Here is a 27,313-nt window from a genome sequence, read left to right as displayed (position 1 = left end):
AGTGTGTGTTCAATCTGGACTAGGTCCCGGGGTTTTTCTGCATTTGCGATTTCCTCGTTAACAAAATTCTGGTGTCTGTGTTATTTCTTTTCCGCATTATATTTTGTTATATAATTGAAATATCATAGGTTGTGCGTTGTTCAATCAATTAGAATATCCGATCTTTTGGTTGTTGATTTAAATTGATTGACACTTGGATATTGGTCTTTGGTACCATCCAAGTTATCTCTCTTTGATAAAGACTCGCAGATTTCTATTTGCTTGAGTAAAGATCAAATCGAGAGATTGAGATATAAACTCTTTGATATACTTTTACCTAGATTGAGTCTGACTGTTTAGTTGATTCTCTAGAAAGTATATTAGAGTTTGTCCATACAGATTGCTAATCGAATTGTTGGGTATGTTTGTTGTACTCCCACTTTTTCAGAATGATACTGAAGGAAAGCCAGACTCCAAAATATTACACTCATATGGATTAAAGTGACTGGGTTGAAGCCTTTTTTGAATCGTTATGCTGCAAAAAAGGATAATAACATAGGTGACGATAATCCCGAGATTGAACGAATATTTGTGCTATGGGTGTTAGGCTGAGTTATGTTCCCCAATGTTAGCTCAGTTGCATTAATTGGTTTTATCGAGTCTTTAGAAGATTCAACTAAAGTGCCAAATCATGATTGGGGTTCTGCAATTTTAGCTGAGCTATACTTGAGTCTCGGTGAATGCTTGTATAGGAATAAAGATAGATTGAATGGATTTTGGGTCGTATTGGAGATAAGAACCACAATCCCTTTCTATTATTTGATTCATCATCGAGTTAATTGTTAAACCGGTGATTCATTAACACGACATGTTATTTTCAGTATTGGTGGTATACTTACTTCAGGGTTTGCGAACCTGATCTTCACGAGACTCGCTTAATTTTTCCTGTCGTGTATAAGTACAAAGTTGATAATTGGGTTGCCCAAATAAAAAATGGTCAAAGTATCGCCGTTGTTAAGAGGATACAGTAACTGTGCGGAACTAGTATCAACATTAACCCAATGTCGTATACTTCTATTGACGAGTACAATGAACCAATAACACAAAGCATGCTAGATTTGATACTAGTTATGTTTTACGGTCCTATTACGAGTCATGGTATTTCGTACTACGGAGAAAGACATATGCTTGCCACAAGGCAGAAAGGTAAAAGATATCAACCCATTCCCAACTTCAATAATTTCACATGATGATTGGATAACGATGATGAATAATGGACAATTTTGGGAAGAAGCTGAATATTTGATCCAAACCCCAGATGATGACTTTGATTGCTATAGTGGGTACCAAAAGGTATGCAAGCTAAGTATTGTTGTTCATCCCAAAACTTGGGTAGTGTTGATTTTCCAGCAATTGGCAATCTTCCACTTACGGATCTTCCATCCCAAACTCCACCACCGACGTGCGAAGCATTTACGTATCCTAGCTGTCAAATGGGTTCGTAAAAAATTTGCCTCAAATATTTTGGGAAGTCCGGACTTTATCACCCGTTTGAGATATTGTTACCGTTCCACGTAATACTGAAGGTCTCCAGCAGAGGTATCTGTATTGCGGTGTGGTGGCATCACCAGAAGAGTATAAAAACCAGTTGAAAACTTTAATGCATATTCTTGATGGATTCCAGAATTTTCACTTAAGAGAGATGCAGAGGGACAATTTGACTTTTGAAATGCCTGAAACTTCGGTAGGAACAAGTTCTCAAATGAGTTTAGGTCTTGCTGGCATGTCCTCTGGTAATAGCAGCCTAAGAAGTCGTGGAAGTCGTCAAGGTCGTAGAAGTCGTTATTCTACTCCGAATTTAGTGGAAGATACTCAGGTAGCACCAGTAGCAGGAGGAGACGTGGAGATGACAGATGCTCGTTTCCAGGCTCATATTAGTTACATTCCCCAAGAACCTGTACTTACTCCTGGTGGTGGCGTAAATATGGATGCATTTAGGCAATCTACAATTTATACCCCAACAACCACTTCAACATTACATCCATTCCAAGCACTTGCTCATCCAATTCAACCATCTCCGGTACCATATCAAGGTTACGAATCACCTGATGCTACTCAATCACCATCTCAGACTCAAGCGGGTGAATTTTCGGAGGATCAAACATGCTTAATGATGAGTGCTAAAAAGTGCATATTTCTATATATTTTTCTTGGCATTTAACTCATCTTTTGTGCATTAACTCTACATTTTATCCCATATTCTGTATTTTCATTGTTTTCAAGAATAAATATTTTTCTTACTTAATTTTGCATTTTTAGGTAATAAATAAAGTTTGGATGAATAGCAGAGCGGAAAAGAGCAGAAAAGTAGTGAAAAGCCGGAAGAAATTACGCAAGGAAGACGCAAAGAATGGAGCGCACGTCCAAAAAGCTAGGAATGGGCTCAAGAAGGAAGAATTGTTCTTAAAGAAGATATGGGCTTGGCATACCCAAGGCCCAAAACCCTTACCCAAACCCATTTTCTATATCCATACCCGCCTCCATTCTCGGCCGTTAGATTGGATCCATCTCATCATCCAATGGTCGCTTCTTCATCGTTCATCAAAATCTGAAGTCCCTGCAAAACACCAAAGTACCTAAATTCCAAGCCTTCAGATTAGATCACATTTAGATCCTACGGTCGCTTCTTTTCCTGCGCATCAAACCTCGATATTTCCGCTTAACACTACAACACCTAACTCCATCTGGTGTCGTCAATTTTGTTGTATCTCATAATCCAACGGTCGCCACATACCTCTCCATCGTATCCGTTCGATTCAATCTATATGGGATCATCCAACGCTCTTTACTTGCTGTTCATCAAAGTTCGCTACACCAGCTCAACACCCTAGCAACCGAACCCTTATACCCCAAAACAAACAGCCCCTAACCCATTCTTCTCTCGAGCTCTTCTTCCCCTTCTTCCCAAAAATTTGCAGAGCTCTGCAACTCCATCACCTCCACCAGCTACACCTTCTTCTCGAACCACACCACCAACACAACCACCCGACAACACCTCAAACCCATCTCCCTAGCCTAGTTATTTTCCCCATCTCACAACCACTGAAACCTTAGGTTTTGGGGTGAGTAAAATAACTCGAACTAGGGAACAATTAGAGCAACAAAGGCACCAGGAGAAGCAGAGAAGACATGGGTCGATGCTAATTGAGGAGATTTGTCACATCAAGGTAAGAAAAAAAAAACCCAAACCCTAATTTCAGTTAATTTGGGGATTTTCGAGAAAACCCTAATTACTGCTAGGGAGAGCATGAGGAAGAACAGTGGCAACATGGGTATGATTAAATTAGTCGAATTAGGTGAGAAACCCTAATTTTGTCACTGTTCAATTTGGGGATTTGGGGAAATTTTTCTGTAAACCCTAATTTGGGTGTCTGGGTATAAAAAGGGGACTGTGGGTGTGAAATTGGCTTATGCTGGAATAGCCAGCGTCCAGAACTGTGTTCTGTTAATTTTTGTTCTGAATTTATGTATGTTCACTGTTTCTCCATCCATTCTGTTAGCATTGTTATCATGTGTGTTCTGTTTTAGTTTTGTTATTGTTCAAAACATATTCTGTTCTGTTCTCACTGTTCCTGTTTAATCATGTATGTGTTCTGTTCAATTTGTTGTTCATGTTAAGCTGCTGTTAATGTGATGTTTGTGATGTTTGTTCCTTCATTGTTCATCTTTTGTTCATTATTTATGTTTTCCTGTTCTCTAATGTTCTTGTTATGTATGTTCTAAACCTCAAATGCTAGGACTAGATGAAACCATGAATCAATAAGATAGTCTTCATCATGTGCAGCTCATGTCCAATGTTGTTAAGCCCTTAGACTAGTTGTACTTTAATCAGACAATTAGTACTTTGGTAACTATTTTAGCTGTGAGTAGAATATCCCTTAGGTTAATGGTGGATTCAACATCCTAGTGTTCTTTCATCTCTCTTGTTTTGTCAACTGTTAGCTTCTCAAATGTTAGGATTAGTTTACTGTTGTGTGTCAATGCTAGGTTAGAGCCTTAGAGCATTGAGTTGATTGAGCAGTGGGGAGAAACTAGTGCTCACTAGTGACTGTGAGCAAGCTGGTTCTCTTCCCACTCTAGATGAATGCCTAAAGCCATTGCCTTGGCTTTGTTTTTTTTTCCTTCCTTTTTTTTACTTCACTGTCTTCTTCACACCCCTGCCCTTGGCTTAGGCCTTGGTTTACTTCCATTGTTCTTGTTTAGTTTCATTGCACTGTCACTTTTCCTCATTCCTTCACTGCCACTGTTTTACTTTCACTTGTCCTTCATTTTGTTTGCTATTTTCTCCTGCTACTTCAACTTCTCCCTTGCTGCTGCCTCCTGCATCTGAGTTTCTGCAGCTGTTGCTGCCACTCCACTTCTCTTGCCATGTGCTACAGCCACTGCTGCTGCTGCAACTGAGCTTGGCTCACAGCACAAGCCCAGTCCAGTCATTACAAAAGCCCACTGTTCTTCTGTTCAAGCCAAAGGCCCAGTTCATTCCCAAAGAACTCAAAGGCCCAAAGCAATTCATCAAAGCCAACTGAATCCAAGACCATTCCAAAACCAAAGCCAAGCCCACTGTGCCTAGAAGTTACCAAAGCCCAATAGCAAATTAAAGCCCAAAATAGCTAGAGAACTCCAAACACACCCAGTCTCTGTGGATCGACCCGTACTTGCACGAGCTACAACTGACGACCGTGCACTTGCGGTATTACTGTAGGCCCGTTTTCATTTCGCTTAATTTTTACACGCTTTCCCGGGTCCACCACTTAAGGGAATATATCTTTGGAAATCGTTAGTTTTATAGATGTTAATTCCTTTTGATGTACTCGCACTTTTATTGAATCGTGGTTTAATGTAATTGCACTTTTGTTTGATAAATGAAAATGTGCTTTCAAAGTTTTCTATTTAAAAATTAAGAAATTAAAACACATAAATTAGATTAAATTTGTGCAACACTTTTAAGATTTCATAACAACTTCCATATCAGAATTCCTTTCCGTTGTTACGGAGCCACTCAACACGACACCTTTGTTCAAGTCCATCATGGTTTCACCACTCCTTATGTTTCAAGCCGCTTCTCTCATCATAGCAATATACTTGTGAACCTTCTTAGAAATTAAAACAAACCGCGCCTCCAACACCGATTGCTCAAGTTCATTGTTTGTTTTTCAAATTTCTGTAAAACGGGTCCCCAAAACGGAATGACCTGTAGTGCGCCATGAACGATGGGAAGATTAGTGAAGAAAACATAATTCCTGCAGAGGTATTCATATTCTAACGTACTAAAATTGTGCTGAATTGCAACTCTTGCTCTTCTTATTTCATTCTGCATATTAGATCCGGGTTGAACTCTTTGATTTTCGGCAGCATGTTTCTCTTCTATGAACTGACCAATGTTCATTTTTGAGAAATTGGAAAAGCCAAGAAAATAGGACGATGTCCTGTTAGATCACTGCTCAGTTGAACTCGCAAGCGTTGCTATCTCAAGCTTGTTTGTCAAGTTTAGTTGCCAAAACTATAAGTCTTGATTTCAAGTCTACTTATAGCTAAGTCTCGGATTAGCATAGAAAGTGTAGTTGAGCTTTAGACTTCACGACTTTCATCGATTGAAGACGAAGAATTACTATGGGGAGCTTGTGGAACTTCATCAACAAAAGGTATGTGGAGAATTGAACTCATCTATCACTCAAAAGTCTATCTACTATATCTCCTATTTGAGACAAAAGTCGTATAGCTATATAGACTTCGATTATACACATTTGATATTTTGAGCTGAGTTTAACTCGCTTACATATTTCTTGAAATATGTGTTGGTAAGTTTTCTCTTTAACCAAGTTCATCTTATATTCTTGACGAAAGTCAAAAGATTATCATGTGAAAATCGCCTGGTAACATATAACATGATTTGTGTGAGACAATCATTTGATGTAGACTAGGAATGTTTCGTATTGATCTATCGATCACTTGAAAATTACTTTGAAGGTAATAGTTTGCGTGAGACAGCTATTGTCGTCTTCTAAGAATGTTTCAATGATTTAACTGGGAGTATAGAACAATTTACCATGATTGGATATAACACAGTATGCGTACTTGTATGCTAACTGTTACAAGTTATTCCAAGTACGGGAACCATAGTATGCATACCCGCATGCGTACTGGTTGGTATAATGAAAGTCCGAGAAGAACTTAGTATGCCTACCCGTATGCGTACCGGCATAAGTTCAAGTTCGGGAATTCAACTAAGTTTGGTGGTATGCGTACCCGTTCGTATACTGGCGAACCCAAACTAAGTTCAGCCACTTAGGTATGCGTACCCGTTTGCATACTTGAATAGGTTATGTTCTAAAATTGGTTTGTTCATGAACTAATACATTTATAGATTAAGGAATGCAATCTTTTGCAAACCGTGGCTATAATGTTCATGAATTGATTCGGGTGAATCAAAATCGATTTTGCTTCAATTGTGTCTTGTATACTTCTATGAGAATATAAAAAATTGAACAACTCTATAACTAGTATCATTTGAGTCATTTGAAGTAGTTGTGTTAAGATGAACAAGGTTGATATGAAAGTGTTCATATCGCTAACTTCGGTTAACTATTGTTGAGCCAACAAGGTGTACACGTTTAGGTACGGTTACCCATTTCTAAATGAAGTCACTTTTCATTTTTGTGTAACAAGCTAAGTTCGATCTAATGGTTGAAAGATATTAGCTTGAGTCTAATCAGGTTTTCATCTAACGGTGAATATTGAATGCTTTGTTACCATGGTAACGTTGATTGCAAACCCTGATTTGAAGACTATATAAGGGAGAACTCTACCAACCGGGAAACCAAATCCCTACACCTCCTGAAGCCTGTGTGATACTAGTTGCGACTAGAGTTGATTCTCCTTTAACCTAGGTTTTTCTAAAACCATTATAGGTTAACGACATAAAGACTTCATTGGGATTGTGAAGCCAGACCCAACTATTTTCTCTGTAGTTGCATGTTCTGATCTTGCTGTAATATATCATATTGAGTATTATCTTCTCTAAAATTTGCTCGAGATTTAATCTCCGATAGGCAAGATAAAAAGTAGTCACAAACATCTTCGTCTCATCGTTTGTGATTCCACAATATCTTGTTTCGATACCATACGATTAAGATTATTGTGAGGTGATTGGTATTACTGATGAGTGCCTAATATTGTATATATTTATCCCTTTTTGTTGGCATTTAACTCATCTTTTGCGCATTAATTCTACATTTTATCCCATATTCTGTATTTTCATTGTTTTCAAGAATAAATATTTTTTCTTACTTAATTTTGCATTCTTAGGTAATAAATAAAGTCTGGATGAATTGCGGAGCGGAATAGAGCAGAAAAGTAGTGAAAAGCCGGGAGGAATTACACAAGGAAGCCGCGAAGAATGTTGTGCACAAGACCAAAAGGGTAGAAATGGGCACAAGAAGGAAGAATTATTCTTAAAGAAGATATGGGCTTGGCATACCCAAGGCCCAAATCCCTTACCCAAACCCATTTTCTATATCCATACCCGCCTCCATTCTCAGCCGTTAGATTGGATCCATCTCATCATCCAATGGTCGCTTCTTCATCGTGCATCAAAATCTGAAGTCCCTGCAAAACACCATAGTACCTAAATTCCAAGCCTTCAGATTAGATCACATTTAGATCCTACGGTCGCTTCTTTGCCTTCTCATCAAATCTCGATACTTCCGCTTAACACTACAGCACCTAACCCTAATCTAGCACCGTTGACTTCGTTGTGTTCCACATCCAACGGTCGCTACAAACTGCTTCTCTCTTAACCATCCGATCTACCTACCATCTCCATATCCAGCGGCTCAGCTCGCCAAACATCGAACCAGATGATCCCGCTTCACACCCTAGCACCGAATCCTATTATCCACCCAAACAACCCATCGCCCCAAAACTTCATCTCCTTCACCCGACATTTGCAGAGACACCACCTCTCTGCCACCACCTTCCCCGACCATTTCCAGCCACCACCTCACCTCTGCAACACCATCACTTCTTCACCAACATCATCAGCTACCTCCCCTACCTCTATAGCCATCTAACTTATTGATTTTTCACCACTGAAACCCTAGGTGATAAATCAATAAACTAGGTGAGGCTATAAGACGCAATTGAAGACATGGAGAGGAGCAGGAGACTGAGGAGAAGAATGGGTCGAAAGAAGACTCGTCAAATCACATGTTAGGTGAGTTTAATTTCAAGCCCTAATTTCTCTGTAATTTGGGGTTTTTTCTAGAAACCCTAATTCATGTTGGGACCGTACCAGGAGAGGATTAGAGTAGGGAAATGGGCTCAATTAGACCCATGACATTAGAAAAAACAGTAAACCTAATTGTACTGTTTTATTTTGGGATTTTGGGAAAATGGGTGATAACCCTAATTTGATGTATTGGGTATAAAAGGGAATTGTGGGTGTTGTTGTAAAGTCATGTTTGGATTAGCCTACATCCAGAACTTCCAAGTTCTGTTAATTTTCAATTTTCAGTTACAGCTCAATTTCAGTTCATGTTGTGTTTAATTTCCTGTTAATGTTCTGTTTAGTTTCACTGCTTCTGTTATGTTGTCTCCTGTCATGTTTGTTTTGCTGTCACAATTGATGGAATGCTAGGCTAGGTATCTGTGAAGCTTTGAACTAATTGTGCAATGGAAGAAATCAGTGCTCATAGCAAGCTGATTTTCTTGCCATTCCTTGTGTATGCTTAGGTTGCAGTGTTGATTGTGCATTGGGAGAAACTAGTGCTTATAGCAAGCTAGTTCTCTTCCCATTCTTTTAGTATACCTCCTGAATGCCTTAGCCTAGCCTTGCTTCATTTCAGCTTCACCACAACCCTGCCCTTGGCCTTAGGCCTTGGTTCATTCTTGTTTTGTTTCGCTTTTGTTCATTGTTTTGTTTTTGCTGTTTAGTTTTTCCATTGCTTTTGCCTTGTTGTTTCTTCCCTGCCCTGCAACTCTGTTGCTTCTCTGGTTTGCTTCCAATTTGGCCTAGAGCCACTGTTTACCACTCCTAGTGCTGCTGTGCACTGCTTGTGCAGCTGCTGCTGTTTTGCATTGTCTGCTATCTCTGCTGCATTGCTACTTCTTTTTCTTGGCCTTGCTGTGCAGCTCTTTCTCCTGCAGCTGCTGTTGCTGTTGCCCTCCTTGTGTTGCCTCTGCCAAGCTGCTTCTCTCTTGCTTTCTGCAGCTGTTGCTGCCACCCCACTTCTGCAGCTGTTGTCTGCTGCAGCTCCATTGCTGCTTCCTCACCAAGCCCACAGTTCACTAAGCCAAAGACCCTCAAGTCCAGCCACAGTCCACTGTTAGCTCAATCCCATTGAGCCCAAAAGCCCAGAGCACAATTTGAGCTCATCTGAAGACCAAAACCAAAACCCAAATTCATTACTGAGGCCCATTTCATTAAGGCTCAAAGCCCAGTTTAGGTTAAGGTTGAAGGCCCAATCCAAATCAACTGTGGGCTTAACCAAAAGCCTAAGTTAAGGCCAAAGCCCATTTACATTTCAAAGACCAACTGAGCCCAAGCTCAGTTCATTTTATTGTGAACAAACCCATTAGTACTCAAAGCCCAATTTAAGCCAAAAGGCTTCATAGCCCAATAGCAATTTAGGAACCCAATTAGCTAGAAACATTTCAAAACACACCCGATCTCTGTGGATCGACCCGTACTTGCACGAGCTACAACTGACGACCGTGCACTTGCGGTATTACTGTAGGCCCCCGTGTTCATTGCGCATAATTTTATACATATCTCCGGGTCCACCAAGTTTTTGGCCGGGGATAATTTCTAATACCCTTTTAGAGGCCTGCCAAGTTTTTGGCGCCGCTGCCGGGGATTGGTGCTGTGTTTTATCTGAGTTTTTCTTAGCTACTTTTGCATTTCACTGCATAGCATTTGCATCTGCATCTGCTTCACTTCATTTGCTGTTGGACCTGCTGTTCTGAACCTGTTTTCCTCTGCTGGGACGCCACCAAGGAAAAGAACCAAAACCCAACTGGGTTTTTGCAACAATATCAGAGCAGCTGGGCTGTGCTTAAAAGGTAACCCATTTAAGAGAACCCGAATTGTGGGCTTCCAAATTTCTTTAATTGTGGGCTTGTAATAATTAACCCAATTTTTTGGGCTTTTTATTTTTCTATTTTGGGTTTGTAATAATTTATTTGTGGGCTTGTTGTTTAATTTTTGGGCTTGTATTTATTTTGTGTGGGCTTGTTTAAATTCTTCCATTGGACTTGTATTTTGGACTCTGGGTTTAAACCCAGCTGAGCTTATAACTAATTGTGGACTTGCTTCCACTCAAGAGTGGACCTCGAAACCAAAAGTTTTAAAACAAACGTCGGGCCTTAACCAACTGGGCCAAATTAAACTTTCAAAATTAAAACTTAGTGTTTCGTCAGCCGCAGCCTTCCTTCCATTTCATTAGAGGCTTGCACAGTGGGCTTGCTCCCATTTCAAAAACCAAATTTTATTTTCTTATTTTCTTAATTTTAATTTCAAAAAAAAAAAAAAAAATTTTCTCCCATTCAAAAACCAAATTTTACTTGCTCCTATTTTAAACCAAATTTTTCTTTTATATCCCATCAAAACCAAATTTTTCCCAAAAATCCAAACCCATTAAAACCAAATAGTGGGCTTTGTGTCTTTTCAAAATGGACCAACCTCATGCTCTCCATGAATACATGTATCCGTCAATAAAAATTCCATTATCATGTATTGTATTACCTCAAACCAATAACCCTTTTAAAATAAATGCAAGCATGATACAAATACTTCCTATATTTCGAGGGTTCGATTCTGAGAACCCCTATACTCATGTAAGAGAGTTTGAGCAAATTTGTCGGACTATGCAACCTGATCATATGTCCGAAGACTCTCTGAAATTGCGTTTGTTTACATTTTCTTTAAAGGAAAGGGCCAAAACATGGTTTTACGGTTTGAGACCACAATCAATCACCACTTGGGAACAACTCACTAATCAATTTTTCCAAATTTTTTTTCCACATCATAGGACCATTGCTATTCTTCAAAGTATCAATTGTTTTGTCCAATTGGATGAGGAAACTGTTTTTCACTATTTTGAACGTTTTAATGATTTGTTGAGTGAATGTCCGCACCATGGAATTGAGAAGTGGAGACTTGTCGTCATCCTCTATGAGGGACTAGACTTTAAATCTCGAACCATGGTTGAGTCTATGTGTAATGGTGAGTTTATTGATAAATCTGTGGATGATGCATGGAATTTTTTAGCCGAGATTGCAGAGAAAACCCATCAATGGGAATCCGTTAGGGAAACAGGAACAACACCACATGATATGAGTCATCCCCATGAATTAGAGTTTTATTCTTGTAATAGCTCCGACCTTAGGATTGAAAATTATCCTAGATTGCAAAATTCCTATCATGATGATGATGATGATTATGATGTTATTTTAGAAGAACATGTCTATACTGAAAATGTTATGGAACCTTTGGGTTCAAATACATTAGGCTTCTCTGCCCCGACCTTAATGCATGATATTTCTTCTAGTATTCCATGTGATGTTTCCCCTGCTGTGCCGATACATGAAAATCAATCTGTTGATGATGTTGATAATTCTGATTGTAATCTTGCAAATTTGATTGATGATTGTGAGCATGATGTGACATGTGTAGATGATTTAGGAGATTTTGATTTGATTGATAATGATATGCCTATTCTCCTACATGAGTCACAATCTGTTGACCTTCCACCCAACCTAGATTTGGTTTGTACCAACATTGTAAAACCAATTTTTCTGAAAATGCCTAACCTAGGTTTGGAACTGTGTGCTTCCCAAGTCATCTTGGACTATTTTGCTTCAAAATATAACACTTTTAAAGAGCCACAGTTGGAATGCATTTCTTTGCCCATCCCGAACAAAGTCCATTTTCAGTTAGACCTTTTGAATCCTGAACCCCTAAAATTGTTAGATTTTGTGCTTAAAAGTGAACTTGTTGAAAAATTTTGGTTTAGGGCTAATTCATTCGGTTTTTCGCTCTCACTCCCATTTAAGTCCAATTTTAGTGTTTTGAAACTTTCTATGTCTCTACACTTTTTCTTTTGGGATGATCCTCAACTCTTTAGATTGTTAGTGTATGGTGAATTTTTTGTATATAATCCAGTAGATAAAATTTCTTAAAAACCCTTTTGTTCCTTTTGTATACATTTTGCTAATCCAATATGATCTCGGCTGAAATATGTTGGATTTTTGCCTTGAATAACGGAGTTTTAATTCTGCTTTCGCCGAAATCGGGTATTCTCTCTCCTTTTACTCTACTCAGCATGTCCCTTTCCATATGTTGCATTTTAATTCTTTCCATATTTTGAAACATTGAGGACAATGTTTAGTTTAGGTTTGGGGGTATAGAGTAGATACCATGATAATTTGCTATAATTGAAAATCAAACTCCATCTTTTTGAAAAAACTTGAAAAATTCCAAAAAAAATTAAAAAATCAAAATTCAAAAAAAATTAAAAATTGAAAAAAAATCATAAAAATGGAGCTCATTTACCTTGAAATGTTGACTCTTGTGCAAATATGTAATTATTAGGAGTCTTAGTCTAGATATTTAGGCACCCTGATTCTAGCACAATTCACATAGTGATAAGAAATTTGCACGCGCACGATCTACCAATACATGTATGGCCTCGATCTTCAAGGTGTTGGATAGGAAGTTACGATTGCCAATCACTTTAGAATACTGAACGAAACTTGACTAGCTTGTTCTTTGGTTGGTTGGGATAGAAGGTGGAGGTTACATTAAGAAAGACAACCATCGAATTTAACTGGGTGCATCAAAAAGGGCTACCTCTTGCAAAGTGTCATGTAATCTTTTGTTTCCTTTTGTATATGTATCAAAAGTGTTTCCTTATTCAAAAAAAAAAAAAAAAAAAAAAAAAAAAAAAAAAAAAAAAAAAAAAAAAAAAAAAAAAAAAAAAAAAAAAAAAAAAAAAAAATTTCAAGTATTTATCAATTCCATCATCTCTTGTTCCAAAAATAAAAAGAGAGTATCAATGTAAATAAGAGTCATGTAAATAGTCATCTTTTGTTGTTTCATTGTAATAAGCAAGGAGGGTGTATGCCATTGATGTACAACGCGAGTAATTGTGAAATACCTCCAACTCATTCACAATTCTCGTAAAGTCCGGACAGCTAGCTAGATTTCGACCTCAGTTCTTAGCCTGAGAAACTATCTCTTGGTGATTAGTAGTCATAACTTCAGATCTTTCTTTACACATGTGTAGATACACTTTACACTCTTATCACATGTCTTTTATTTGTTATCAGTGCTAGGATTGTGCCTTCGATATAGATTGACATCTCCATTTTGCTGTGAGCTTAACTGTTTTGCACATGTCACATTTGATGGAATCTGAGCTTATATTTTGTCCTTAGGTTTTGTAGGCACACCTCTGGTAAACCTTCACGAGACTTCAACTCGTCCACTAGGGACACTTAGTGGTTTAAAAGGCTTAGTGCATACGCTAAATGCATTCGAGAGACCAGCGACAGTGGTATAGGTAGGATTTCCTTAGTTTGTTTTTACTTGAGGACAAGTAAAATTCAGGTTTGGGGGTATTTGATGAGTGCCAAATATTGTATATATTTATCCCTTTTTGTTGGCATTTAACTCATCTTTTGCGCATTAATTCTACATTTTATCCCATATTCTGTATTTTCATTGTTTTCAAGAATAAATATTTTTTCTTACTTAATTTTGCATTTAGGTAATAAATAAAGTCTGGATGAATTGCGGAGCGGAATAGAGCAGAAAGTAGTGAAAAGCCGGAGGAATTACACAAGGAAGCCGCGAAGAATGTTGTGCACAAGACCAAAAGGGTAGAAATGGGCACAAGAAGGAAGAATTATTCTTAAAGAAGATATGGGCTTGGCATACCCAAGGCCCAAATCCCTTACCCAAACCCATTTTCTATATCCATACCCGCCTCCATTCTCAGCCGTTAGATTGGATCCATCTCATCATCCAATGGTCGCTTCTTCATCGTGCATCAAAATCTGAAGTCCCTGCAAAACACCATAGTACCTAAATTCCAAGCCTTCAGATTAGATCACATTTAGATCCTACGGTCGCTTCTTTGCCTTCTCATCAAATCTCGATACTTCCGCTTAACACTACAGCACCTAACCTCGATCTTCGCCGTTAACTTTGTTGTATTTCACAATCCAACGGTTGAAGTGATTCATCTCTCATACCACCGTTAGATCTACCAACCATCTTCACATCCAACGCGTCTCCTCGCTAGACATCAAAGTTTGATGAACCCGCTCAACACCTTAGCCATCGAACCCATCGACCTCAAGCCAAACACCCTCTTCTTCCCAAATCATTTTCTTTCTTTCTTCTTCTCCTCCACCCGACAGTTGCAGAGCTGCAACTGCAACACCATGTACGCCACCACCATCTCTTCCATCACCACCTCGAGCTTCACCATCATCCAGCTCCCTAGTATTTCCCTTTCTTGTTCTTAGCATCAACCCTAGGTGCTACAGATAAGAAAGAGAAAAGCTAGGGCATCAGTAGACGCAATTGGGAGCTGTGGAGCTGAGGAGGAGCAGAGGGAACATTAACAGGGCATGGGTCGAGCTTAATTCAGAAAATTGGTGAGAGAATTTGATTTTCCCCAAAATTTTAGGGTTTCGAATTAGGGTTTGTATTTTTTGTTGTAAACTATAAATAGGAACTGATGTGTAGAGAGAAAACTGTTCTTGGTTAGCCGAGATACCCCCTAATTGGGTTAATTTCAGTTTAATTCCAATGTCAATTTACTGTTAATTTAGGGTTCTTTAATCTTTAATTTGCAATTTCAATGTCCTCTTAATTTCAGTTTTATCATGTGTTAGTTTCAATTGCTAGGGTCTTAAGGAAGCCTTAACTTGCTATCATGTGTGATGTGAATATGCATTCTTGAATGTTAAAAATGTTTAGGAGATAATCACTTTGGCATGTCTGCAAATTGCTCTCACAGTGGATGCCATGTATCCACTGTAGTTAGAATATCTCTATGTGGACATAGCCACCAATCATGCTAAACCAGACCATGTTGAGCCTTAGACTAGTTATACTTAGCCAGATAACTAGTGCTTTGGAGCAATGTCTTATTGGGGATGATTTCTCTAGTGGAGAAACTTCTTAGACATAGGGCAGACCACATCTTAACCCATGTCATCACAAGAACAAGAATGTAGTCATTGAATACATGGTGTAGATTAGTGGTGGAATTAGTGATCCTAGCTCCCTTCATCTGCTTTGTTTGCTTTCACCACTGCTCACCCACTGCCTATGACCTTTGGTCACTGTCACTGTTTTTGTGACATTGCCTTATTTCTTTCTGCTTTGCTCACTCATCATCTTCACTGCCCTGTTCACTGCCTCTTGGCTTTGCTTTTCTCTTTACTGCCTTCTCATTTTTCTCACTGCACTGTCACTGCCATTTAGCTTAGGAATCTTCATGAACACACCCAAGTCCCTGTGGACAAACCCTTTCTTACTCCACCTATCTACAACAACCCTGTATACTTGCAGGTGAAGTTGTAGGTTCTTTTAAAACCACACCAATTACTAGGTTGTTCTTCGGGAATATAACTCCGGTGTATCAATTGGTTCATGTTCACCTTGATGTATCAAAAGACGGAACTAAACTCATCGGTATTTTTGTGGGAGACAGATTTATCTATTAAATAGAATTTTCTGTGTGATACAAATTGGTTTATCAACTCTTCGACTTTGGGTCGTAGCAACTCTTAGTTGTGGGTGAGATCAGCTAAGGGAATCTTGTACGTTGAGTCCTGCTGGGATTCATAGGTGTAAGGAATGCGACTTTACCTTAATTAGTGTGAGATTGGTTAGGGCTCAACTACATTCCAGTCCGAAGATAACTTGGAGTAGGCTAGCGTCTGTAGCGGCTTAATACAGTCTGGTGTTCAAATCTGGACTAGGTCCCGGGGGTTTTCTGCATTTGCGGTTTCCACATTAACAAAATTTATGGTGTTTGTGTTATTTATTTTCCGCATTATATTTTCTATATGATTGAAATATCACAGGTTGTGCGTAGTTCAATCGATTAGATAATCTAATCTTTGGTTGTTGATATAAATTGATTGACACTTGAACATTGGTCTTTCATACCGTTCAAGTTGTTTCAGATAATAATCAGGCTCACAGATTTCTATCTGTTTGATTTGCTGATTACATTGTGAAACAAAGATACAACTCTTGGATATATTTCCATTGATTGAGTCTGACTTTGTATTTGATTCTCTTGGAATTATATTGGAGTGTCCATACAGATTGCCTAAACGAAATATTGGGGGAGGTTGTTATACCCCTGCGTTTCACCGTCGATACTTTGATCTAGTTTGAGTGACGCTTATGTCAGAAGAGAAGGCTCTCAATAATTATCAAACCAGGTGCAATCAAAGTTTCAATCTCCGTTACTCAATCAAATCAATAATCGAAAATTAAATTATAAATGCAATTATCTAGTTTCCCAACGGTACTCGTAGAGCTTCTTGGTCCCACAAAAGTCTTTATACGAGCGATCCTAAGATATTTCACCTAATTAGGGTAATTTCCTTTCCGGATAGACAGCTCCACCAGAAACAACACGAATGAAGATTTCCTGGCTCTTAGGATGGTTTGCAAGAAATGCAAACTCAAGTATTTATAGACCAAGGTTGTTTGGACAACAAGGAAATTCCAAAACCGAAAATATCCTCAAGATATTCATTAAAGTACCTAATTTCGGTTTTCCTACTTCAAATTAAATGCCAAACCATATTTCCGATATCTCTCTTTGAAAACTTATATTATTAGTTTTGCAGATTAACTAATAAACCGTTTCCAGAGGATATGCTTTAATTGCTGGTAACTAAAACATATATTATGAAAATCATAATAAAATGTTTTCAATATTTCGGTTAGGGATCACCTTGAGAATCAAGGAATAAATTTGAACAATTAATGATAATAGTTATGTACATGTTCAAATAATGTCGACATCCAGAAGTTTCTCTCAGCAAACCCTAATTCCTAAATCACACAACCATGAAGAAATGTGTGAACTTTAAAAACTCGGTTTTGCTTTTGGGATGAGTTACAGCTGACGTCCCAAAGTAGCTTGTGATTGGTTGCACCTTTCTTCCCAATTCAGCTTGTGATCGATTACACCTTATTACCCAATGTAACTCAGTTGCATTAATTGGTTTTCTTGAGTCTTTAGAAGATTCAACTAAAACACCAAATTATGATTGGGGCTCTGCAATTTTAGCTGAGCTATACTTGAGTCTCGGTGAATGCTCGTGAAGGAATAAAGATAGATTGAATGGATTTTGGGTCGTATTGGAAGTAAGAACCACAATCCCTTTCTATTATTTGATTCATTATCGAGTTAATTGTTAAACTGGTGATTCATTAACACATCATGTTATTTTCAGTATTGGTGGTATACTTACTTCAGGGTTTGCGAACCTGATCTTCACGAGACTCACTTAATTTTTCCAGTCGTGTACAAGTACAAAGCTGATAATTGGGTTGCCCAAATAAATAATGGCCAAAGTTTCGCCGCTGTTAAGAGGATGCAGTAACTGTACGTAACTAGTATCAAAATTAACCCAATGCCGTATACTTCTATTGACGAGTACAATAAACCAATAACACAAAGCATGCTAGAGTTAAGCCTCAAGCGAGTTATGTTTTACGGTCCTATTACGGGTCATGGTATTTGGTACTACGGACAAAGACATATGTTTGAGCTACAAGGCAGAAAGGTAAAATATATCAACCCGTTTCCAACTTCAATAATTTCACAAAATGATTGGATAACGGTGATGAATAATGGACAATCTTGGGAAGAAGCTGAATATTTGATTCAAACCCCAGATGATGACTTTGATTACTATAGTTGGTACCAAAAGGTATGTAAGTATTGTTGTTCATCCCAAAACTTGGGTAATGTTGATTTCCCAGCAATTGGCAGTTTTCCACTTACAGATCTTTCATCCCAACCTCAAATATGCCTCAAATATCTTGGTAAGTCCGGACTTTATCAACCGTTTGAGATATTGTTACCGTTCCACGTAGTACTGAAGGTCTCCATCATAGGTATCCGTATTACGGTGTGGTGGCATTACCAGAAGAGTATAAAAAATAATTGAATACTTTAACGCATCTTCTCGATGGATTCCAGAATTTCACTTGAGAGAGATGCAGAGGGAGAATTTGACTTTTGAAATGCCTGAGACTTCGGTAGGAACAAGTTATCAAATGAGTTTAGGTCGTGATGGCATGTCCCCTGGTATAAGCAGCCTAAGAAATTGTGGAAGTCGTCAAGGTCGTAGAAGTCATTATTCTACTCCAAATTTAGTGGAAGATACTCGGGTAGCACCAGTAGTAGGAGGAGACGTGGATATGACGGATGCTCGTTTCCAGACTCCTATTAGCTACATTCCCCAAGGTCCTGTACTTACTCCTGGTGGTGGCGCAAATATGGATGCATTTAGGCAATCTCCAATTCAACCATCTCCGGTACCATATCAAGGTTACGAATCACCTGATGCTACTCAACCACCATCTCAGACTCAAGCTGGTGAATTTTCGGAGGATCAAACAGGCTTAGGGGAATATATCTTTGTAAATCGTTAGTTTTATAGATGTTAATTCCTTTTGATGTACTCGCACTTTTATTGAATCGTGGTTTAATGTAATTGCACTTTTGTTTGATAAATGAATATGTGCTTTTAAAGTTTTCTATTTAAAAATTAAGAAATTAAAACATATAAATTAGATTAAATTTGTGCAAAACTATTAAGATTTCATAACAACTTCCATATCAGAACTCCTTTCTGTTGTTACAAAGTCACTCAGCACGACACCTTTGTTCAATGTCCAGCAGGGTTTCACCACTCCTTATGTTTCGAGCCGCTTCCCTTATTATAGCAATATACTTGTGAACCTTCTTAGAAATTACAACAAACCGCGCCTCCAACACCAACGCATAATGATTGCTCAGGTTCATTGTTTGTTCTTCAAATTTTTGTAAAACGGGTCCCCAAAACGGAATGGCCTGTAGTGCGCCATCAAGAATGAGACGATTAGTTAAGAAAACATAATTCTTGCAGAGGTATTAATATTCTAACATACTAAAATTGTGCTGAAGTGCAGCTCTTGCACTTCTTGCTCTTCTTATTTCATTCTGCATATTAGATCCGAGTTGAACTCTTTGATTTTCAGCATCATGTTGCTATTCTATGAACTGAGACATGTTCATATTTTGAGAAATTGGAAAAGCCTAGAAAATAGGAAGATGGCCTGTTAGAGCACTGCTCGGTCGAATTCGCAAGCGTTGCTATCTCAAGGTTGTTTGTCAAGTTTAGTTTCCAAAACTATAAGTCTTGATTTCTAGTCTATTTATAGCTAAGTCTAGGATTAGGATAGAAAGTATAGTTGATCTTTAGACTTCACGGCATTCATCGATTGAAGACGAAGAACTACTACGGGGAGCTTGTGGAACTTCATCAACAAAAGGTATGTGGAGATTTGAACTCATCTATCACTCAAAAGCCTATCTACTCTATTTCCTATTTGAGAAAAAAAGTTGTATAGCTATATAAACTTCGATTATACACATTTGATATTTCGAGTTGAGGTTAACTCGCTTACATATTTCTCGAAATATGTGTTGGTAAGCTTTCTATTTAACCAAGTTCATCTTATATTCTTGACGAAAGTCAAAAGATGATCATGTGAAAATCGCCTGGTAACATCTTACATGATTTGTGTGAGACAATTACTTGATGTAGACTCGGAATGTTTCGTATTGATCTATCGATCATTTTAGAACAATTAACCATGATTGGATATATCATAGTATGCGTACTTGTATGCTAACTGTTGCAAGTTATTCCAAGTCTGGGAACCATAGTATGTATAACCGTGTGCGGTACTGGTTGGTTTAATGAAAGTCCGAGAACTTAGTATGCATACCCGTATGCGTACAAGCGTAAGTTCAAGTCCGGGAATTCAACTGAGTTTGGTGGAATGCATACCCGTTCGCATGCTGGCGAACCCAAACTAAGTCCGACCACTTAGGTATGCGTACCCGTTTGCATACTTGAATAGGTTATGTTCTAAAATCGGTTTGTTCGTGAACTAATACATTTATAAATTAAGGAATGCAATCTTTTGCAAACCGTCGCTATAATGTTCATGAATTTATTCGGGTGAATCAAAATCGATTTTGCTTCAATTGTGTCTTGTATACTTCTATGAGAATATAAACAATTGAACAACTATATAACTAGTTTCATTGAGTCATATGAACTAGTTGTATTATGATGAACAAGGTTGATATGAAAGCGTTCATATGGCTAACTTCGGTTAACTATTGTTGAGCCAACAAGGTGTACACATTTAGGTACGGTTACCCATATCTAAATGAAGTCACTTTTCATTTTTGTGTAACAAGCTAAGTTCGATCTAATGGTTGAAAGATATTAGCTTGAGTCTAATCAGGTTTTCATCTAACGGTGAATATTGAATGCTTTGTTACCAAGGTAACATTGATTGCAAACCCTGATTTGAAGACTATATAAAGGAGAACTCTAGCAACTGGGAAACCTAATCCCTACACCTCCTGTGTGATACTAGTTGCGACTAGAGTCGATTCTCCTTTAACCTAGGTTTTTCCTAAAACCATTATAGGTTAACGACTTAAAGACTTCATTGGTATTGTGAAGCCAGACCCAACTATTTTCTATGTAGTTGCATGTTCTGATCTTGCTTCGTTCTATCATATTGAGTACTATCTTCTCTGAAATTTTCTCGAGATTTAATCTCCGACAGGCAAGATAAAAAGTAGTCACAAACATCTTCGTCTCATCGTTTGTGATTCCACAATATCTTGTTTCGCTACCGTACGATTAAGATTATTATGAGGTGATTGATATTACTAGGTTGTTCTTCGGGAATATAAGTCCGGTGTATCAATTGGCTCTTGTTCACCTTGATCTATCAAAAGACGAAACTCAAAGGTATTTTTGTGGGAGACAGATTTATCTATTCAATAGACTTTTCTGTGTGAGACATATTTGTTTATCAAGTCTTCGACTTTGGGTCGTAGAAACTCTTAGCTTTGAGTGAGATCAGCTAAGGGAATCAAGTGCGTAGAGTCCTGTTGGGATTCAGAGGTGTAAGGAACGCGATTGTACCTTGATCAGTGCGAGATTGGTTAGGGCTCAACTACATTCCAGTCTGAAGCTAACTTGCAATAGTCTAGTGTCTGTTGTGGCTTAATACAGGGTGGTGTTCAAATCTGGACTAGATCCCGGGGTTTTTCTGTATTTGCGGTTTCCTCGTTAATAAAATTTCTAGTGTATGTGCTATTTTTTTTCCCGCATCATATTTTCTATATAATTGAAATATCACAGGTTGTGCATAGTTCAATCAATTAGATAATCCAACCTCTGGTTATTGAAATAAATTGATTGACACCTGAACACTGGTCTTTGGTACCGTTCAAGTTGTTTCTCATAATAATCAGGCTCACAGATTCTATCTGTTGTATTTGCTGATTACATTGAGAAACAATGATACAACTCTTAGATATATTTCCATTGATTGAGTCTGACTATCTAGTTGATTCTCTTGGAATTATATTGGAGTGTGTCCATACAGATTGCCTAGACGAAATATTGGGTGTGGTTGGTAGACCCCCGCTTTTTCAAATTGTTCTCCACCAAAATTGATCAAGTATGAACAAATGTTCATTAAGCTTAATCATTATATTTCGAGAAATTCGTAAACTAAATAATTATTCTCGACTGGAAATTCTTGTCTATGCAAGCTAGTCTAATTAGTTATGCGACAATTGTCTCAAGGATAGAAAGGTGAATATAACTTGAGAAATAGATGGTTTAGTCTTCAGTTGATGAAGTTCTCCAAATCTTCGTTTGATCTTCGCCTTCAAATGGTAGAACGCAAATGATAACTGGTTCGCTTCTCTACTACCTCTATCCTAGACCGAGACTAGACTAATTGTAGACTAGAAATCATGATATAGTTTTGACAACTAAAATTTGACAACAAACTTGTGAGTTCGACCGAGCAGTGCTCTAATAATGCTTACCGATTCATACAATCAGGCTATTTAGTGAGTAATATGCACCGATTCCTGGTGTTCTTCGTGAATTAAAACATCAACCCAGAGTCAGTCTACGGGTGCATGAACATCTTTCGATTCAAGGTTGATTTTTATTCTTCAAGTTTGGATGATGAATTAACTTCAGTTGATTTCAGGGTTAGCTTGATTAAACATCTATTAATTACCCTAATTAACCTGGATAAATTATCCACTAAGGCTGAGTGCAGTGGACAAAAAGAAGGGAATGAAAACGATGTCTGGGTGTAGCTAAAAGCCTAATCCAAAGTCGTTCCCTTTCTCTCTGCTCGAAAGCAGGGAAGGTCAGTGGGAATTTCAATATAGGCGAGGATGGAATCCTCGCCAGAATAAGAGAAAAACGAGGATTAAATTCTCGCTTACTTTTTAATTATTATAAAAAACCTAATAAAATATATTAATATCAGATTTTGGGTCCACCTTAAGAGTTTTAAATAAATAAAACACTCTTGGGTGAGGAAGCAATCCTCGCCCAAACCTAAATTCCCTCCTCTATCGCTACACTCAGGCCTGTCTTCAGCGTGACGTGGCGTCACTGTTGAACCCATCCTTCCCTCCCCACTGCACTCGGCCTAAGTAAAATAAGTTTCCTCGTACCAACCAGAACCAAAAAGTGCAGGTTTGACTTTGAAGTCGACGTAGCCCTTATCAGCTATGTACATAATAAATATCCGGACCCACAAAAGGGAATCTGTTACAGTATTTCTTCTTTTTCTCCTCTCTCTGTTCGATTTAAAATAATTGAAACCAGAAATAACCAAAGACTTCCTCTTCTTCACTAACTCTACTGCCAAAAAAGAACTTCTAGGGTTCTTAATTTAGAACGCTTACTTATTCTACATAGCAAATTAAGTAATGGAAAACCTAACAAAAATAATGATCTCAAATGTATTAAACACAAATACAGAAATCTTAAATGAAAAGGGGTGAAAAATTACAAATCTGAAGTGAAGTGATTGATTCTCTCTGCAGGTATGTTCTCTCCCAACCTCCTCTCTATGTTAATTCCCAATCCGTGGCTGATTTCTAACTTATGATTTCTCAGCCTACAGAAAGAAAGAAAGAAAGAGAGAGGGAAACATCGTTCAATTCGGTCGTATTTGTTTAACACTCAAGAATTTAAAGATACGAGCCTCTAGAAATTCTTGTTACTCTAGTATTTCTGTTTCATGTTTCAATTTCAGTAGATCCACTTTTATGGAACTCCATAGTGTATTCTGTTTTATATTTTTTTGATCCTAGGGGTGCTCAAGATTCTACATCCAAATTCCACTTGCAAAAATTCTAGTTTTGGTCTTAGAAGAAGACAGTAGTGAATTTTATCCTACCATACCGACCTTTTTTTTAATTTGATCAGAACATTTGAGCCGCATTATGTTATAGTATGCTTCCTAGCCTAGCTAACTGATTATCCTTTTTTTTTTGGTAAGCAAAAATTGAAATACTGAAAAGGGCAACTTACATGATTTTGTTGAGAGCCTGAACCCCTCAATCCTATCATAGTCTAGAAGTTCAAAATATAACTAGGTGGATCTCCTTGATAGTTACAGGCTGTAATTGCATTGGTTTTGAGCCAATGCAATTGCTGCCTGATTAGCTTTCTTAGTTACAAGAGTAAAAACAAATGATTTTTGTTGTTGGCAAGGCCTCAAAAAATCAGTCCCTCTGTTACTCCGAACAGATTTTGCCCGCCATTCCATTTTGCACTTGAGTCCGGTAGTCATTTTGATGAGGTTACTGCTGACAAGCTTCAACGATTATGTTTGACTCTTCTTTTAGAAAGCCCCACTTCCAAGCATTAATCGCTGCTAGCGCTTCACCCATCTCCTTAGTCTGAGCTCTTGTTGCTGTGACATTCACTTCCCTGCAATAGCCAAAAACATTTCTTAGAATTACGGCAGAAATAGAGAGTTTTGTTATCGGGTTCCATTTAGTAGGCACATTTATTTTAACCACTCCCATTGAAGGACATCTCCAGATATTATCCATTAGTTGTTGTCGGGGGTTGGTGTTCAGAACTGGTTTGGTCTTTCTGATTTTAAAGTTTTCCTCCCAAAAGTGATGAGCTCTTTCAAATGTTTGCTTAGGGTTTGGAGTAATTCCTTGGTAAAACTTTTTGCATCTAGTTTTCCATATGTGCCAGGCAATTGCGGCACAAAGAGCATCATAAGGGCCTCTATCTGATGACCAACCAGTTGGGGTTTGATTCCAGCTAAGAATCCATTGAGAGACTGATTGAGAAGAGCCATCTGTTGGATACAGACCAACTTGCTCGATACCTTTTTGTGCTCAGTTTCATATCCAATTTGTTCGGTTTGCATTTATTTGGAAAGGTTGGCACCAGGATCAAACTAGTAATCTCAAGTATGAATATTAGTCCCCTATTCAGATGGTCTACTTTCAGTTGGTTACTAAAATCCCACCCGGTATTTCATAATATATGTTTTAGCAACTGGTCACCACTCTCAATCTGTGGTACATAAATCATCTTTTCGTCCTATCGATATTGCATGTTATTCCTAAAATCTCTTTGAAGTTAATTCAATCTTATGTCCAGAGATTGGTGAATCCTACTGTGTATTACAACCACCTGTTTAAATCAAGTATTAGATAGACACACATTCTAAATGTACATTGGATAGAACTTTAACACACATTTAGAACAGAGATATACGAACAGGAAATTTTTATTTTCTTCACAAACTTAAAAGATTCAATCATCTGAGAAACCTCACATAAGCAGAAATCCTTGAATTCCATAAACTTGTAATTGACACTTCATCAAGCAAATAACCTGAAACCGACAGTTTAAACCCCTTTGAATATATATCGAAAACTCTAAGACAATTAGGCACTGGTCTTTAGTACTTGATTATATTGTAGTCTTTTTTTCATTAACATATGCCGATAGACACATAGTTTTTGGAGTTTAACTTTGTAGAGTGGTTCTTTCAGGAAATGGACCAATGGGGCAAGAAGCATACATACTCCGAGGCTCCCGAGATTCCTGGTTGGGTGATAGGGCTGATCGTTTCTTTACTGGTTGTGCTCGTGGTAGGGGGTTATTTCATGGTCCAGTGGTGTGTGAATCGACACCGACGCCGCTTTCATGTTGTGGAGGAACCACACATAGAGCTACAGGTAATGTTATCTTAACCTGTTTAGGATAAGAAAATGAATTTTCAATTGGGGTCTGACCCAAATTGCTATTTTCAGGAAGTCGTAGTGGAGCAACCGTGATTTGATATATCTATGGGGAGATAAACAGGGGTGATCAATGACATAGAGTGCCTTTATCATTTCTTTAGTGCCTTTATCATTTCTTTATAACAACTGACAGTTATCTTTACAGTTAACTCTGCCTGATATATAAAGGCCTCTCTGTATTCTTGGTTTGAGAAATGAAAGATATTTTGTTCTTGGTTCTATGAAAACCACTATGGTATCAGATAGAGAAACTATGTAAGATCATGTTTCATGTTTCAGATCTACTTTTCAATTTCTTCGTTTTCCTTCAACAATCACTAATCCTTTTTCTCCAATTTGTTTCAATATCGATCAATTTTTTGATTCGTCTGTCCTGTTTCTTCAAGATCTCAGATCAATTTTTTAAAATCATTTTTTGATTTTCTTTCTGAAAGTGTCTTTATTCAAGATTTCGTTTCGTACTCTATGGAAAATCCAACCTCAGACTCAGATTTGCTAGAGTTTCGTCTACTCACTCAATTCAATTACGAACCAAACATCTATCCATTAAACAAGGTGATAAATCAATACCTTCTCTTATAAATGGAATTAAATTGCTATCTGATCAACTAGCTACATCCGGTTCTAGAGTTACAGATGATGAATTAGTTGTTGTTAACTTGTCTGCTTTTAATTCTGAGTATGCTTCATTTCCAACCTCAATTCGTATATGCTATCCTCCTGTTTCTAGCATTGAGTTGCATAACTTGCTTTTGTGTGAAGAATGAGTTATTAGTGAATACAATAAATCTCTTCATGTTGAGTCTACTAATTTGGCCTTTGCTACATCCACAAATCAATCTAATAGACTTGGAAGAGGTTTTGGTCGAGGCTACTCTAATTTTTCTTCTAGAGGTGGTTACTCTAATTTTTCTCCAAGAGGTGGTGGTCGTGGTTACTTCAACTCTGACAGAGGATTTGGTCGTGGTATATCTCACACTCCTGCAAGCTGTTTCTCGACCTCCTCCTCCTGATCTTCAATCTAGTGATCGTCCTACCTGTCAGATTTGCAGAAAATATGGTCATGAAGCTCCAGAATGTTGGAATCGTCTTAACTTTGCTTATCAAGGTGTGATCCTCCTCGTAATATTCAAGCAATGCTTTCTTCTACGAACATTTGGGGAAACTCCATGGTATATGGATTCTGGTGCTAACAACCACTTGACTTCTGATGCCACCAATTTGGATGCTTCTACTTCCTACTCTGGTCATGAGATGGTTTCGACAACTAATGGAGAAGGTATGTCAATTCACAATAGTGGTTCTTGTAGTTTTGTTGTTCCTTCACACACCTTTCAGTTACATAACATCTGACATGTTCCTACAACTTCTCATATTCTTATTTTTGTACACAAATTTGGAAAAGACAATTCTTTCTCTCTAACTTTTACCTCCACTAATTTTTGCATCAAGGACCTGAAATCAGGGAGGATCCTCTTCAAAGGTCCCAGTGAACATGGTCTTTATCCTCTGCATAAATACATTCGCTTCGCTAAAGCATTATCCTGTGTTGCTGCTTGCTCTGGAATCTGGCATAAGATATTAGCTCATCCCTCTTTAGGGTCTTTTAGTAGAGTGTGTAGGTCAATAAAACTTGACACTCTTTTGTCAAAGCCATTTCCTTGTACTTACTGCCAAATAGACATAACACATAAGCAACCTTTCAGATGTCATGTTCTGCATCTTCTTTTCTGTTAGAGCACTGCTTGGCCGAACTCGCAAGCATTGCTATCTCAAGCTTGTTTGTCAAGTTTAGTTGCCAAAACTATAAGTCTTGATTTCTAGTCTACTTATAG

At 37.9% G+C, this 27,313-nt stretch overlaps 1 long non-coding RNA gene across 2 annotated transcripts; it reads left to right on the top strand.

Moving 5' to 3' along the window:
- Window positions 1-23,027: 23,027 nt before the first annotated feature.
- On the top strand, window positions 23,028-27,051 carry LOC113307718. Of its 2 annotated transcripts, none has more exons than XR_003339258.1 (4): window positions 23,028-23,243; window positions 23,324-25,412; window positions 25,488-26,757; window positions 26,931-27,051. It is a non-coding gene; the product is annotated as an uncharacterized LOC113307718 (long non-coding RNA). The 2 variants fall into 2 exon arrangements; XR_003339257.1 differs by having other exon boundaries at window positions 23,317-25,412.
- The last annotated feature ends 262 nt before the right edge of the window (window positions 27,052-27,313 follow it).

The sequence above is a fragment of the Papaver somniferum genome, chromosome 9 (assembly GCF_003573695.1).
Source record: "Papaver somniferum cultivar HN1 chromosome 9, ASM357369v1, whole genome shotgun sequence".
Taxonomy (NCBI): domain Eukaryota; kingdom Viridiplantae; phylum Streptophyta; class Magnoliopsida; order Ranunculales; family Papaveraceae; genus Papaver; species Papaver somniferum.
Note: the sequence above shows the minus strand (reverse complement) of the source record. Positions and strands in the feature narration are given on the sequence as shown.